Source organism: Chelonia mydas, chromosome 6 (assembly GCF_015237465.2).
Source record: "Chelonia mydas isolate rCheMyd1 chromosome 6, rCheMyd1.pri.v2, whole genome shotgun sequence".
Lineage (NCBI taxonomy): Eukaryota > Metazoa > Chordata > Testudines > Cheloniidae > Chelonia > Chelonia mydas.
In genome coordinates, this window is record NC_051246.2 from 38,027,486 (window position 1) to 38,039,890 (window position 12,405).

Genomic DNA, 12,405 nt, shown 5'->3' on the forward strand with positions numbered 1-12,405 from the left:
CAGAGAGGCAAACAGCCGCTCCGGGTCAGAGCCCCAAACATGCCGCTTCTATGATGAGCTGCATGCCATTTTAGGGGGTTCAGCCACCACTACCCCAGCTGTGTTGTTTGACTCCTTCAATGGAGATGGAGGCAACATGGAAGCAGGTTTTGGTGACGAGGAAGATGATGATGATGAAGTTGTAGATAGGTCACAGCAAGCAAGCGGAGAAACTGGTTTTCCCAACAGCCAGGAACTGTTTCTCACCCTGGACCTGGAGCCAGTACCTCCCGAACCCACCCAAGGCTGCCTCCTGGACCCGTCAGGCAGAGAAGGGACCTCTGTGAGTGTACCTTTAAAATACTATACATGGTTTAAAAGCAAGCATGTTTAATGATTAATTTGCCCTGGCATTTGCGGCTCTCCTGGATGTACTCCCAAAGTCTTTGCAAAAGGTTTCTGGGGAGGGCAGCCTTATTCCGTCCACCATGGTAGGACACTTTACCACACCAGGCCAGTAGCACGTACTCGGGAATCATTGTAGAACAAAGCATTGCAGTGTATGTTTGCTGGCATTCAAACAACATCCGTTCTTTATCTCTCTGTGTTATCCTCAGGAGAGTGATATCATTCATGGTCACCTGGTTGAAATAGGGCACTTTTCTTAAGGGGACATTCAGAGGTGCCCGTTCCTGCTGGGCTGTTTGCCTGTGGCTGAACAGAAATGTTCCCTGCTGTTAGCCATGTTCCAAATGTTCCAAAATGTGACCTTGGAATGAAAGCACATGTGCTACGTATGTAATGTTAACAGCAAGGTTTACCGTGAAAGAGTGTACCCATTGTTCTATAAAATGTGTCTTTTTAAATACCACTGTCCCTTTTTTTTTTCTCCACCAGCTGCATGTGTTTCAAGGATCACAGGATCTTCCCCTTCCCAGAGGCTAGTGAAGATTAGAGGGCAAAAAAAAAATGCACTCGTGATGAAATGTTCTCTGAGCTCATGCTGTCCTCCCACACTGACAGAGCACAGACGAATGTGTGGCGGCAGACAATGTCAGAGAGCAGGAAAGCACAAAATGACCATGAGGAGAGGTGGCGGGCTGAGGAGAGTAAGTGGGGGCTGAAGAGAAGGCTGAAGCTGAAAGGTGGCAGCAGCGTGATGAGAGGAGGCAGGATTCAATGCTGAGGCTGCTGGAGGATCAAACTAATACACTCCAGCATATGGTTGAGCTGCAGGAAAGGCAGCAGGAGCACAGACCGCCGCTACAGGCCCTGTATAACCAACCGCCCTCCTCCCCAAGTTCCATAGCCTCCTCACCCAGACGCCCAAGAACGCAGTGGGGGGGCCTCCAGAGGATTGCCCAAGCAACAGAAGGCTGGCATTCAATAAGTTTTAAAGTTTTAAACTTTAAAAGTGCTGTGTGGCCTTGTCCTTTCCTCCTCCACCACCCCTCCCGGTGCTTCTCTCCTCCACCACCCCTCCTGGGCTACCGTGGAAGTTATCCCCCTATTTGTGTGATGAATTAATAAAGAATGCATGAATGTGAAGCAACAATGACTTTATTGCCTCTGCAAGCGGTGATCGAAGAGAGGAGGGGAGGGTGGTTAGCTTACAGGGAAGTAGAGTGAACCAAGGGGAAGGGGGTTTTGTCAAGGAGAAACAAAGAGAACTTTCACACCATAGCCTGGCCAGTCATGAAACTGGTTTTCAAAGCTTCTCTGATGCATACCGTGCCCTCCTGTGCTCTTCTAACCGCCCTGGTGTCTGACTGTGTGTAACCAGCAGACAGGCGATTTGCCTCAACCTCCCACCCTGCCATAAACGTCTCCCCCTTACTCTCACAGATATTGTGGAGCGCACAGCAAGCAGTAATAACAATGGGAATATTGGTTTTGCTGAGGTCTAACTGAGTCAGTAAACTGCGCCAGCATGCTTTTAAACGTCCAAATGCACATTCTACCACCATTCTGCACTTGCTCAGCCTGTAGTTGAACAGCTCCTGACTACTGTCCAGGCTGCCTGTGTAGGTTTCATGAGCTGTGGCATTAAGGGGTAGGCTGGGTCTCCAAGGATAACTATAGGCATTTCAATGTCCCCAACGGTTATTTTCTGGTCTGGGAATAAAGTCCCTTCCTGCAGCTTTTGAAACAGACCAGAGTTCCTGAAGATGCAAGCGTCATGTACCTTTCCCGGCCATCCCACGTTGATGTTGCTGAAATGTCCCTTGTGATCCACCAGTGCTTGCAGCACTATTGAAAAGTACCCCTTGCGGTTTATGTACTCGCCAGCTTGGTGCTCCAGTGCCAAGATAGGGATATGGGTTCCGTCTATCGCCCCTCCACAGTTAGGGAATCCCATTGCAGCAAAGCCATCCACTATGACCTGCACATTTCCCAGGGTCACTACCCTTGATATCAGCAGATCTTTGATTGCGTTGGCTACTTGCATCGCAAGTCCCCACTCCAAATTGATTCCCAACTGACCAGTAGCTGTCTGGCATTGCAAGCTTCCACAGGGCTATTGCCACTCGCTTCTCAACTGTGAGGGCTGCTCTCATCTTTGTATTCATGCGCTTCAGGGCAGGGGAAAGAAAGTCACAAAGTTCCATGAAAGTGCCCTTCTGCATGCGAAACTTTTGCAGCCACTGGGAATAATCCCAGACCTGCAACACTATGAGGTCCCACCAGTCTGTGCTTGTTTCCTGGGCCCAGAATCGGCGTTCCACGGCATGAACCTGCCCCATTAGCACCATGATGCCTGCATTGCCAGGGTCCATGCTTTAAGAGAAGTCTGTCTCCATGTCCTCATCACTCTCGTCACCACGCTGACGTTGCCTACTCGCCCGGTTTCGGTTTGCCAGGTTCTGGTGCTGCATATACTGCTGGATAATGCATGTGGTGTTTAAAGTGCTCCTAACTGCCAAAGTGATCTGAGCAGGCTCCATGCTTGCCGTGGTATGGCGTCTACACAGAAAAAAGGCGCGGAACGATTGTCTGCCGTTGCTCTGACGGCGGGAGGGGCGACTGATGACATGGCTTACAGGGTTGGCTTACAGGGAATTAAAATCAACGAAGGGGGTGGCTTTACATCAAGGAGAAACAAAAACAACTGTCACACAGAATGGCCCCCTCAAGGACTGAACTCAAAACCCTGGGTTTAGCAGGCCAATGCTCAACCCACTAAGCTATCCCTCCCTCTGGTATTTCAGGCAGGACTTCATGGAGGGAGGGAGAAAGGGGGGAGCAAATGAATACAAAACAGATCTGGTCTATTTCTTGTTTTGATCCACTCCATCTATCTTTTACATCTTTGGCTGGCAGCAGACGGTGCAGAAAGATTGCAAGCCATCCACATCTCCTGGCTGCTCGGCAGAAGACGGTACAATAGGACTGCCTGCAGGACTAAAGAGAGTGACCTGGTCGAGTCACTCCTAATGTAGTCCAAGCACCCATGTCTGCCCAGGTGCTCCTGACCGATGCGGCCAGGAGCACCTCGGACAGGACAATGATGGCTACCAGTCCTATTGTACCGTCTGCTGCCACAAGGCAATGGGTTGCTGCTGCTGTGTAGCACTGCATTACCACGTCTGCCAGCACCCAGGAGACATACGGTGACAGTGAGCTGAGCGGGCGCCATGCTTGCAGTGGTATGGCGTCTGCACAGGAAACTCAGGAAAAAAGGCATGAAATGATTGTCTGCGATTGCTTTCACAGAGGGAGGGAGGGAGGGCATGATGACATGTACCCAGAACCAGATGACAGTGTTTTTTGCCCCATCAGGCATTGGGATCTCAACCCAGAATTCCAATGGGCGGTGGGGACTGCAGGAACTGTGGGATAGCTACCCACAGTGGAACACTCCGGAAGTCAACGCTAGCCTCGGTACTGTGGAAGCACTCCGCCGAGTTAATGCACTTAATGCACTTAGAGCATTTTGTGTGGGGACACACACAATCGACTATATAAAAACAATTTCTAAAAAAACGACTTCTATAAATTAGACCTAATCTCATAGTGTAGACATATCCTAACAAAAAGAGACACTTCTTGTAGTGAGGCTTCTGAAGTGATTTTGCTTGTCCCTGAAATATCTCAAACTTGCATAAAATAATCTGGAAAAAAAAATCTTAACAACCCATTCCCGGGACTTCTTTTCTTCCATACTAGGAAATGAACTGTCTAGGTAGAAAATCAGAGGCCATTTTTTGTCACATAGTTAAATTAAGAGCTTGAAAATGAAACTCTGATCTCTACTGCAGTATCTCAGAGAGAGTTGTATTGTAGAGAGAGTTGTAGTCCAAGGTTGTTAATAATTAAACACAATTGAGCCAAACCAGTAGTTTTCCTGATTTTCAAAAGAGATAAAACTTTAATGCTGTAATGAGTCTCCAGGTGCTAGAATAGTGATGAAGATTCCACACCTTTGCACAGAAAATTTGGTAGAGTTTCATATCTCAGAGTAGCCCACTGCCTCAGTGATGAAATATACACATAAGACTGAGCGCTTGTGCCTTCTTTTATACAAACAGGAAGGCAATTTATTGTGAATTGTTGGCTATGTGTGAGCTGTCACACATAGCCAATCACACTTTTCTGCTACTGATGAAGCTATTAATGAAATTCATGTTGAAAGTGACAAACAGGTGTAATTGGCTTGCTTTTGGACAGTAGAGACCCTCGTGGAAAAATGCCACAGTGCCTTAATCTTACATAAAGTCCATTGTTGCTGAAGTATAATAAGACCAGTTTTTATTTACCAGGGGTACAGATCTCAGTTTTCAAAACTGCATTTAGCCAAGAGATCCAATTTAATTCTTGTTATAGAAACCAAGTTCCTGGGAGTAAACTAGGAAGCCCTGACCAATTTTAGTTCCACATATCTAGTGTCAGAAAATGATATAGCAGATGGTCTGATTCTTCCCCATTAGGTCCCTAAAAAAATTAATTGCCATGTACAAATGCCTACAGATTTTCTGGACACAAAATAAACTTGGTTCACTCTAGATCACTTGCCTCTAGAAGATTTTAGGTCCCTAGTTTTTCAGTTAGTAGCCATACAACAGTATCCTGCAGTGCCCCTTTAAAAGAGGAGGAGCTGCAAGGAAGTTAGCAAGCAATGTATGCACTGAAATAATTTTGAATTGGTTTGCTTAGGGCCTCAGATACAGCACAAGAGAGCGAGATGGGTTGGTTGTTGCTGCAGTAGTGGTGACATGATCAAAGTCTGATCTGTAGTTGTGGCTGCCAACATTGTCTTCCAAAATTACAGGTTGTGCATGACAGGGGTGGCCAGGCCAAATTTGTGTGGCAGAGAGACCTGGCACACATGGTTGCATTGGCACTCAGATTGTTCTGGCCACCCATCCATCATGCAATGCCACTCAAATTTAGCTCAGCTGCCTCTCTGTCTGGCATGAGGGAGGAGCAGCTGGGTCAAATTTAAGTGGCGTGTGCTAAGTTGCAACACTGCTCAAACTTGTCCTGGCTGCCCCTTCGTCAGTATTCTAAATCTGTATCAGCCACCTTTTATCCCACACTTCAGCCAGCAGTGTCGTGCTGCTGGAGCAAAGTCCAGACCGCTGTGGCACCACTGAGCCCCTGGTAGAAAACAGAATAAAAAAAAATCCCAGACTAAAAAGGACAGGAAATTTTTTATTCAAATAAGGGATGTCCCTTATAACATGGTACTGTTGGCAACCCTATCTACAGTGCTTCTTAACTGGCAAAAAAGAGATGGTGATAAGTGATAATCCACAAGCTCAGGCTATTTTCCTGTAGATTTCCCGCTCTTTTAAGGCACAGCAATGGTGCCACAATGCATACACTGTTCAATCAGAGGCATATGCAGTGGGAATGAGTTTTGGGTGTGTTTCAGTAAGGAAGTAAATCTCACAGGAGTGTTGTGTTTTGTACTTTGGGGTTTGACAATCCTGCCATTTACCAGCTGCAACAAAGAACCAAGCTGGGCCATGCTGTTTCACCATTCCAGACCCCTACACGGTTATCCTTAAGGTTCTGTCTGTAATTGAATCCCTGCAGCTGGCCCATGTCAGATGACTTGGACTCATGAGGCTTGGGCTGCAGAGCTGTAAAATTGTGGTGTTGATGTTTGGGCTCGGGCTGAATCACGGGCTCTGGGATCCTCCCACCCAGCCTGAGCCTGGACATCTACACCATCGTTTATGGCGTCAGTGCCTAATAGCATGCCGGTTTTTCTGACACTAGGGTTATGATATTTGGCTTGTGCAGCAAGTGAAGGACAAGGGTAATGGTTATAAATTTATTGCATCAACTTCAGTTGACACAGGAGGAAAACTTTTCACTGGGGACTATAAAACCTATATGTAACTTGCAATCTGCTTAACAAAATAAGGCCATGTTTTCAAGCCTGGATGTAAAATCTGCACATGCAAAAGCATACACTTACTTGGAAGAGCAATAGTCAAACAAGTGTTTGTGCACATAATAACTATTTGAATCTTCCCACGACCCTTTGGTTGAGCAGCAGGTGAAAACTTTCCATAGTAAGTATGATTCAGAACTGAGGTCATTCCCATAAAGCAAATTTTCAGCTAATCTGCTATGGCCAGAAAGTTTCTTGAATGAGAAGTGGTTTTTAAAAAAAAAAAAAAAAAAGAGAAAGAGAGAGAGATGGTCTAAACTGATCAGTAACTTTCCTTCTAATACTGACGGCTTGTCTATGCAGGAAAATTGATCGGCATAGCTATAGCAGAATAGTTATAATGGTATAACTCCCCCATGTGGACACTATTTTGGAATAAAAGTGACTTTATTCCAGAATAATTAGTCTACTTTGAGAGGCAATATGATCTGATGGATTGAGACACTGGATTTGGACTCAGGAAACCTGAATTCTGTTCCTGACTCTGCCAGTCGCCAGCTGTGTGACCTTGGAAAAGCTAATTCATCCTTGTGCCTCTGTTCCCTCACCTGGTTTGTCTTTTTGTATAAGGACAACCTAGGGAATTATAGACCAGTAATCTTAACTTCAGTACCTAGAAAGATATTGAAGCAAATAATCAAACAATCAATTTGTAAGCACCTAAAACGTAGCAAGATGATAAGTAACAGTCAACATGGATTTGTCAAGAACAAATTATGTCAAACCAACCTAATATCCTCCTTTGACAGGGTAACAAGACTTGAGGATTGGGGGAAGAGATAGATGTGATATATCTTGACATTAGTAAAGCTTTTGTTACTGTCTCATATGACCTTCTCATAAACAAACCAGGGAAATACAACCTAGATGAACCTACTGGAAGGTGGGTCCAGAACTGGCTGGAAAACTATACTCAGTTATGAGTGGTTCACAGTCAAGCTGGGAGGGCATATCAAGTGGGATCCTGCAGGGATCTGTCCAAGGTCCAGTTCTGTTCAATATCTTCATAAGTGATCTGATAATAGCATAGAGAGTACACTTATAAAGTTTCAGAGTAACAGCCGTGTTAGTCTGTATTCCCAAAAAGAAAAGTAGTACTTGTGGCACCTTAGAGACTAACCAATTTATTTGAGCATAAGCTTTCGTGAGCTACAGCTCACTTCATCAGATGCATACTATTTGCATACTGTTTGCAGCCGATACCAATCTGGGAAGTGTTTCAAATGCTTTGGGGGACAGGATTAGAATTCAAAATGATCTTGACAACCTGGAGAAATGGTCTGAAGTAAATGGGATGAAATTCAATAAGGACAAATGCCAAGTACTATACTTGGGAATGAATAATCAATTGCACAAATACAAAATGGGAAATGACTGCCTAGGAAGGACTCAGTACTGCAGAAAAGGATCTGGGGGTTAAGTGGATCACAAACTAAACATGAGTCAATAATGTAATACTGTTTCACAAAAAGTGAACATCATTCTGAGATGTATTAGCAGGACTGTTGTAAGCAAGACAGAAGAAGTAATTCTTCTACTCTACTCAGCACTGATAAGGTCTCAACTGGATTAGTGTGTCCAGTTCTGGGCACCGTTCTTCAGGAAAGATGTAAGCAAATTGGAGAGAGCCCAGAGGAGAGCAACAGAATTAATCAAGGTCTAGAAAGCATGACCTACGAAGAAAGATTGAAAAAAAATGGGTTGTTAATCTGGAGAAGAGAAGATTGAGGTGGGGACATGATATAACTTCAAATATGTAAAAGGTTTTTATAAAGAGGAGTGTGATAAATTGTTCTCCTTATCCACTGAAGAGAAGATAAGAAGTAAAAGGTCTTAAGTTGCAGCAAGCAGGATTTAGGCTAGACATTAGGAAAACTTCCTAACTGTCAGGGTAGTTAAGCACTGGCACAAATTATCTAGGGAGGTTGTGGAATCTCCATCATTGGAGGTTTTTAAGAACAGGTTAGACAAACACCTCTCAGGAATGGTCAACATAATGCTTAGTCCTGCCTGAATGTAGGGGACTGGACTAGCTGACCTATTGAAGTCCCATCCAGTCCTACATTTCTAGTATTGTCTATTTAAACTGAAAATTCTTGGAGGCATTTACTTTTTCTTATTTTTGTTTATTCAGTGCCTGACACAATGGGGCCCTAACCTCAGTTGGGGCTCTGCTGGTTACTGTACTACAAATAATAATACAACAGACACTTCCTCTGTTTTTTATAAACGTAGCAAATTGTTCCCAGTTGTGCTGCTAAATGGCAGTAGCACTCGAAGAGTCTCAGACTGGAGCATCCTCTGTTAATTGTGGTTCACAGGTAACTGGAGACCTTTGTGGAAGTGACATCTGGGCTACGCTGCCCTGAAACTAGACCTCTAGCCATGCCATCTGGAGAATGTCGCTGTAATCAGGAGTAAAATGAATGGTATACAACCTGTGTGAAGTGCCTAAAATAATGCTGTACCTCAGCTGTATTTTAGATTCTTGGTCTTGCGTTGCGTTTGTTTCTGATGAATGTCCCTAGTCCGGTCTGCAAGATACATAATGGTTAGAGGATGTTGAGACAGCTAGGAATAAATCTTCTTTTTTTTATCAGAGAAACAACCTATTTGTTTTATCAGGACGGTCATAGTAAGCCATGTATTTTTTTTTATTATGGAAGAATTTGAAACAAATTACTGTTTATATTATACAGTTTTGCAATAAAGCTGGCGATTTAAGAATCACTAAATGTTAATAATCTAGGGAGATTTTCATAGCCTCATTGCAGAGCTATACTTCTAGAATGCAGCAGAAGTCTCCTAATCCCAGAGATATTACCTCCTGCTTTAACAGCCAGAGGCAAAGATTTTAATATTAGAAGTTATGAAAGTTTAGTCTTGTATGACCTGCTCATATTATGACTACTTGGGAGCCCCTTTCGGAATAATTGGGTTACATTTGCTTTTCATATAGTTTTCTTATCATACTTTTTCTGCTTATTGTCTTGCTAGGTTTTGATCTTCTGCATATTACAATTTCTGTGCTATTCTGTTATTTGTTAACAGTCTGCAGTTAAATTCTGAAAGGATATAATAACTGATATAATGTAATAATATAATTGCTGTCTTCTCTGTGCAAAAGTAATTTAAAATATGAAAAGATTTGAAAGGTTAAATAGAATGCTAATCCTAAATTTTCAAATGTGGGTGCTTAGAACTAGGCATCTAAGGTCTCATTCACATGACACAGTTAGGCTGGCTTAACTACATCGCTCAGGGCTGTGAAAAAGTCATGCCCTGGGTGATGTAAGTAAGTCAACCTAACCCCCGCTGTAGACGCTGCTAGGTCAATGGAAGGTTTCTTCCAGCAACCTGGCTACCACCTCTTACAGAGGTGGATATGCTGCAACAATGGAAAACCCCTTCAGTGGCTACAGTGTCTATGCGACAGCCCTGCAGCTGTGCCGCTGTAGCGTTTCTAGTGTAGATAGACCCATAATCTATATTTAGGCACCTAAGTCGGTGGCCTGATTCTGAGATGTGTTGAGCTCCTGCAGCGCCCATTGACTTCTATTATTCGTAGGAATGGTACTTATATTAAGGTAGCATCTAGAGACCCCAGTCAAGATAGTTGTGGGTGCTGAGGACCAATGAAAATCCTGATTTATGAGCCTGACTTTGAAGAGTTTGGCCTTGGCACTTAACTTAGCCTTCTAAGTTTGAAAAGCTTGGCCGTAATGTTTGGCAATTTAAGTGACCAGTATTCCCAGAAAAAGTACAAGCCAAGATTTTTAAAAATGGGTTGGCTTAATTGGGGATTGTTGACTGCTTAGCACCTTTTGAAATTCAGGCCCCTTATTTAGGTACCTAAACATGGACTGTAGGCATTAGTTTTTGAAAATTATTGGCTCCAGTGTTTGTCTGACTGAGATATGATGGCAAAATGAACTGGATAGGACAGTGTCAAACTTTAATTTTTTCATTACTGGGTTCATAACTAATATTATGCATACCAGTCTTTAGCATAACCTCATTTCAATGGGTATTCATGGACCAACAATGGCTGTTTGTTTGAAGTAGTATCCAGGTAACAGAAAACTACAGTATAGTTTGACACATCTAGAGAATGCTCCTTTACTCAACATTATACTATATGTTTGTAAAGTGCTTACTACAATAAGGTTCTGACCAGGCTGAGCCTGTAGGCACTACTGAAAAATTAATTTTAAGTAGAAATAATAATGTTTTTTGGGGGGGAAAGGAAAATACAAAGTGAGGGTGTATAAATAATTGTACCATATGTAGGACCCCAACATGTATCAGTTTCACACTTAGATTACTGTTCACAGTTTCAGGCTCCTTTACTTATGTATAATAGGCATAGGATAGGTGAAATAGAGGAAATCTTAATAGTGCCAAAGATGATCAAAGCGTTATAGGTTATGAACTATCCATTGAATCTGCTTTCAGAAAAGAAGCTCAGAGAGGGATAGATTTGCTGTCTATGTATCCTTACACATAATGGTATAAAAGAAGGGGCAGATTTTTTTTAAAGTATTTTAAAGATGGCATAATAAGGAGCAACAGCCTGAAACTAAAAGAATGCAAAAAATTGTTTCCTAATGTCTACACAATTTTTCTGTCAGTTCAATTGGACAAAGAAGAATTTGCCATGGGTGGGTTGATGAGGCACCAGCTCCTAAAGGTATTCAAAAGTAAATCGGCGAAAATGCTAAAGAAACAAAACAGTAACCATGCTGTTGTGTAGAGATATAAGTTAAATGACCCAGACAGCCCTTTCCCTCCCTGAAATGGATGCCTCTGTCTTAGTTATTGAATCCATTCTCTCCCGCCCCCCAACCACCAAGCTCCTCTCTTACCTTTGCCTTGCCTTTCCTTTCCATAGAGTACAGGTGAGCATTTTTGTTAGGAAGGAGGGTGTTGAAGAGCCTCAGCCAGGAGCTAAAGTAGGAAAAGCAATAATGACAAATATTTTAGACATTTAAAATATTTAAATAATTTAGGTTCTGCTGCTTGTTGTTGTTGTAGCAATGTTATGGCCCAAAATGTTCCTGTTATGAATCATTTCTGGATAAGCACTCAGTGTGGAACTCTCCATACAAAGGGTTAAATACAGACAGCCACATCCATGGAACCCCATACAGTAACCGTCCCTGATGGTCATTAAGGGGTTAAGAACTTTCCTTTGTCAGCTTGGAGGCTGGCTGAGCTGGCTCCGGGTAAATCTGTTTGAAGTTCCTTCCTGGTACAGAACAGCTCCAGGAAAGGAGAGTGAACACCCAGGATGACCCGGCAAGACCATGCAGTGAACAGCTTTTAACTAGGGGTTTCCAAAGTAAGAAGGTCAGGGACTTGGGCAGGAAAAGGGGTAATGACTGTGCTAAAGCCATCAACCGCAAAGAGAGGCCGTGAACAAGTTTGCTGTTTCTTGGTAGCCGGGCTATTGTGTTTTAACTGAGGCTTCTGCAAAAGTAAATTGCCTATGTGCAGCTTGGGAGCACATCTGTTCAAGGTAAACAGGATGTATGCAACCTGTAAATGAATACATTACTCCAGAGAACACCATGATTCTGCATCACCGATTTCTCTTCCATTGGGCAACCAAGTTGTGTTGCAGGGTCCCAACATCTGCTACCACTAGGCCAATGGTCCCCATATGGTGGGGTGCACCCTGTAGGGAGGCATGGAGGAATGTTTGGGGAGGGCGCACGGTGGGGCCAAGGCCAGCCCCCACAGGGGGAAAGGGGAGCGCCACTCATCCCCTGGTCTGCCCCCAGCTGTAGCTCCGCTCCGTCCCCAGCCACAGCTCCAGTGCCAGCCACAGCTCCATTGGCCGCCCAACTCAGCCCTTAGCCCCTCTCTGCCCCCAGGCCAGCTCTGCCTTCAGCCCAACCTCCTCTGCTGAGCCAACTGTGCAGTTATGGGGGGCTAGAGGTGGGGAGAAGATTCCATTACTGGTAAGGTGGGGGCACGAGAGGAAAAGTTTGGGCACCATTGCACTTAGGCAAAGCACCAAC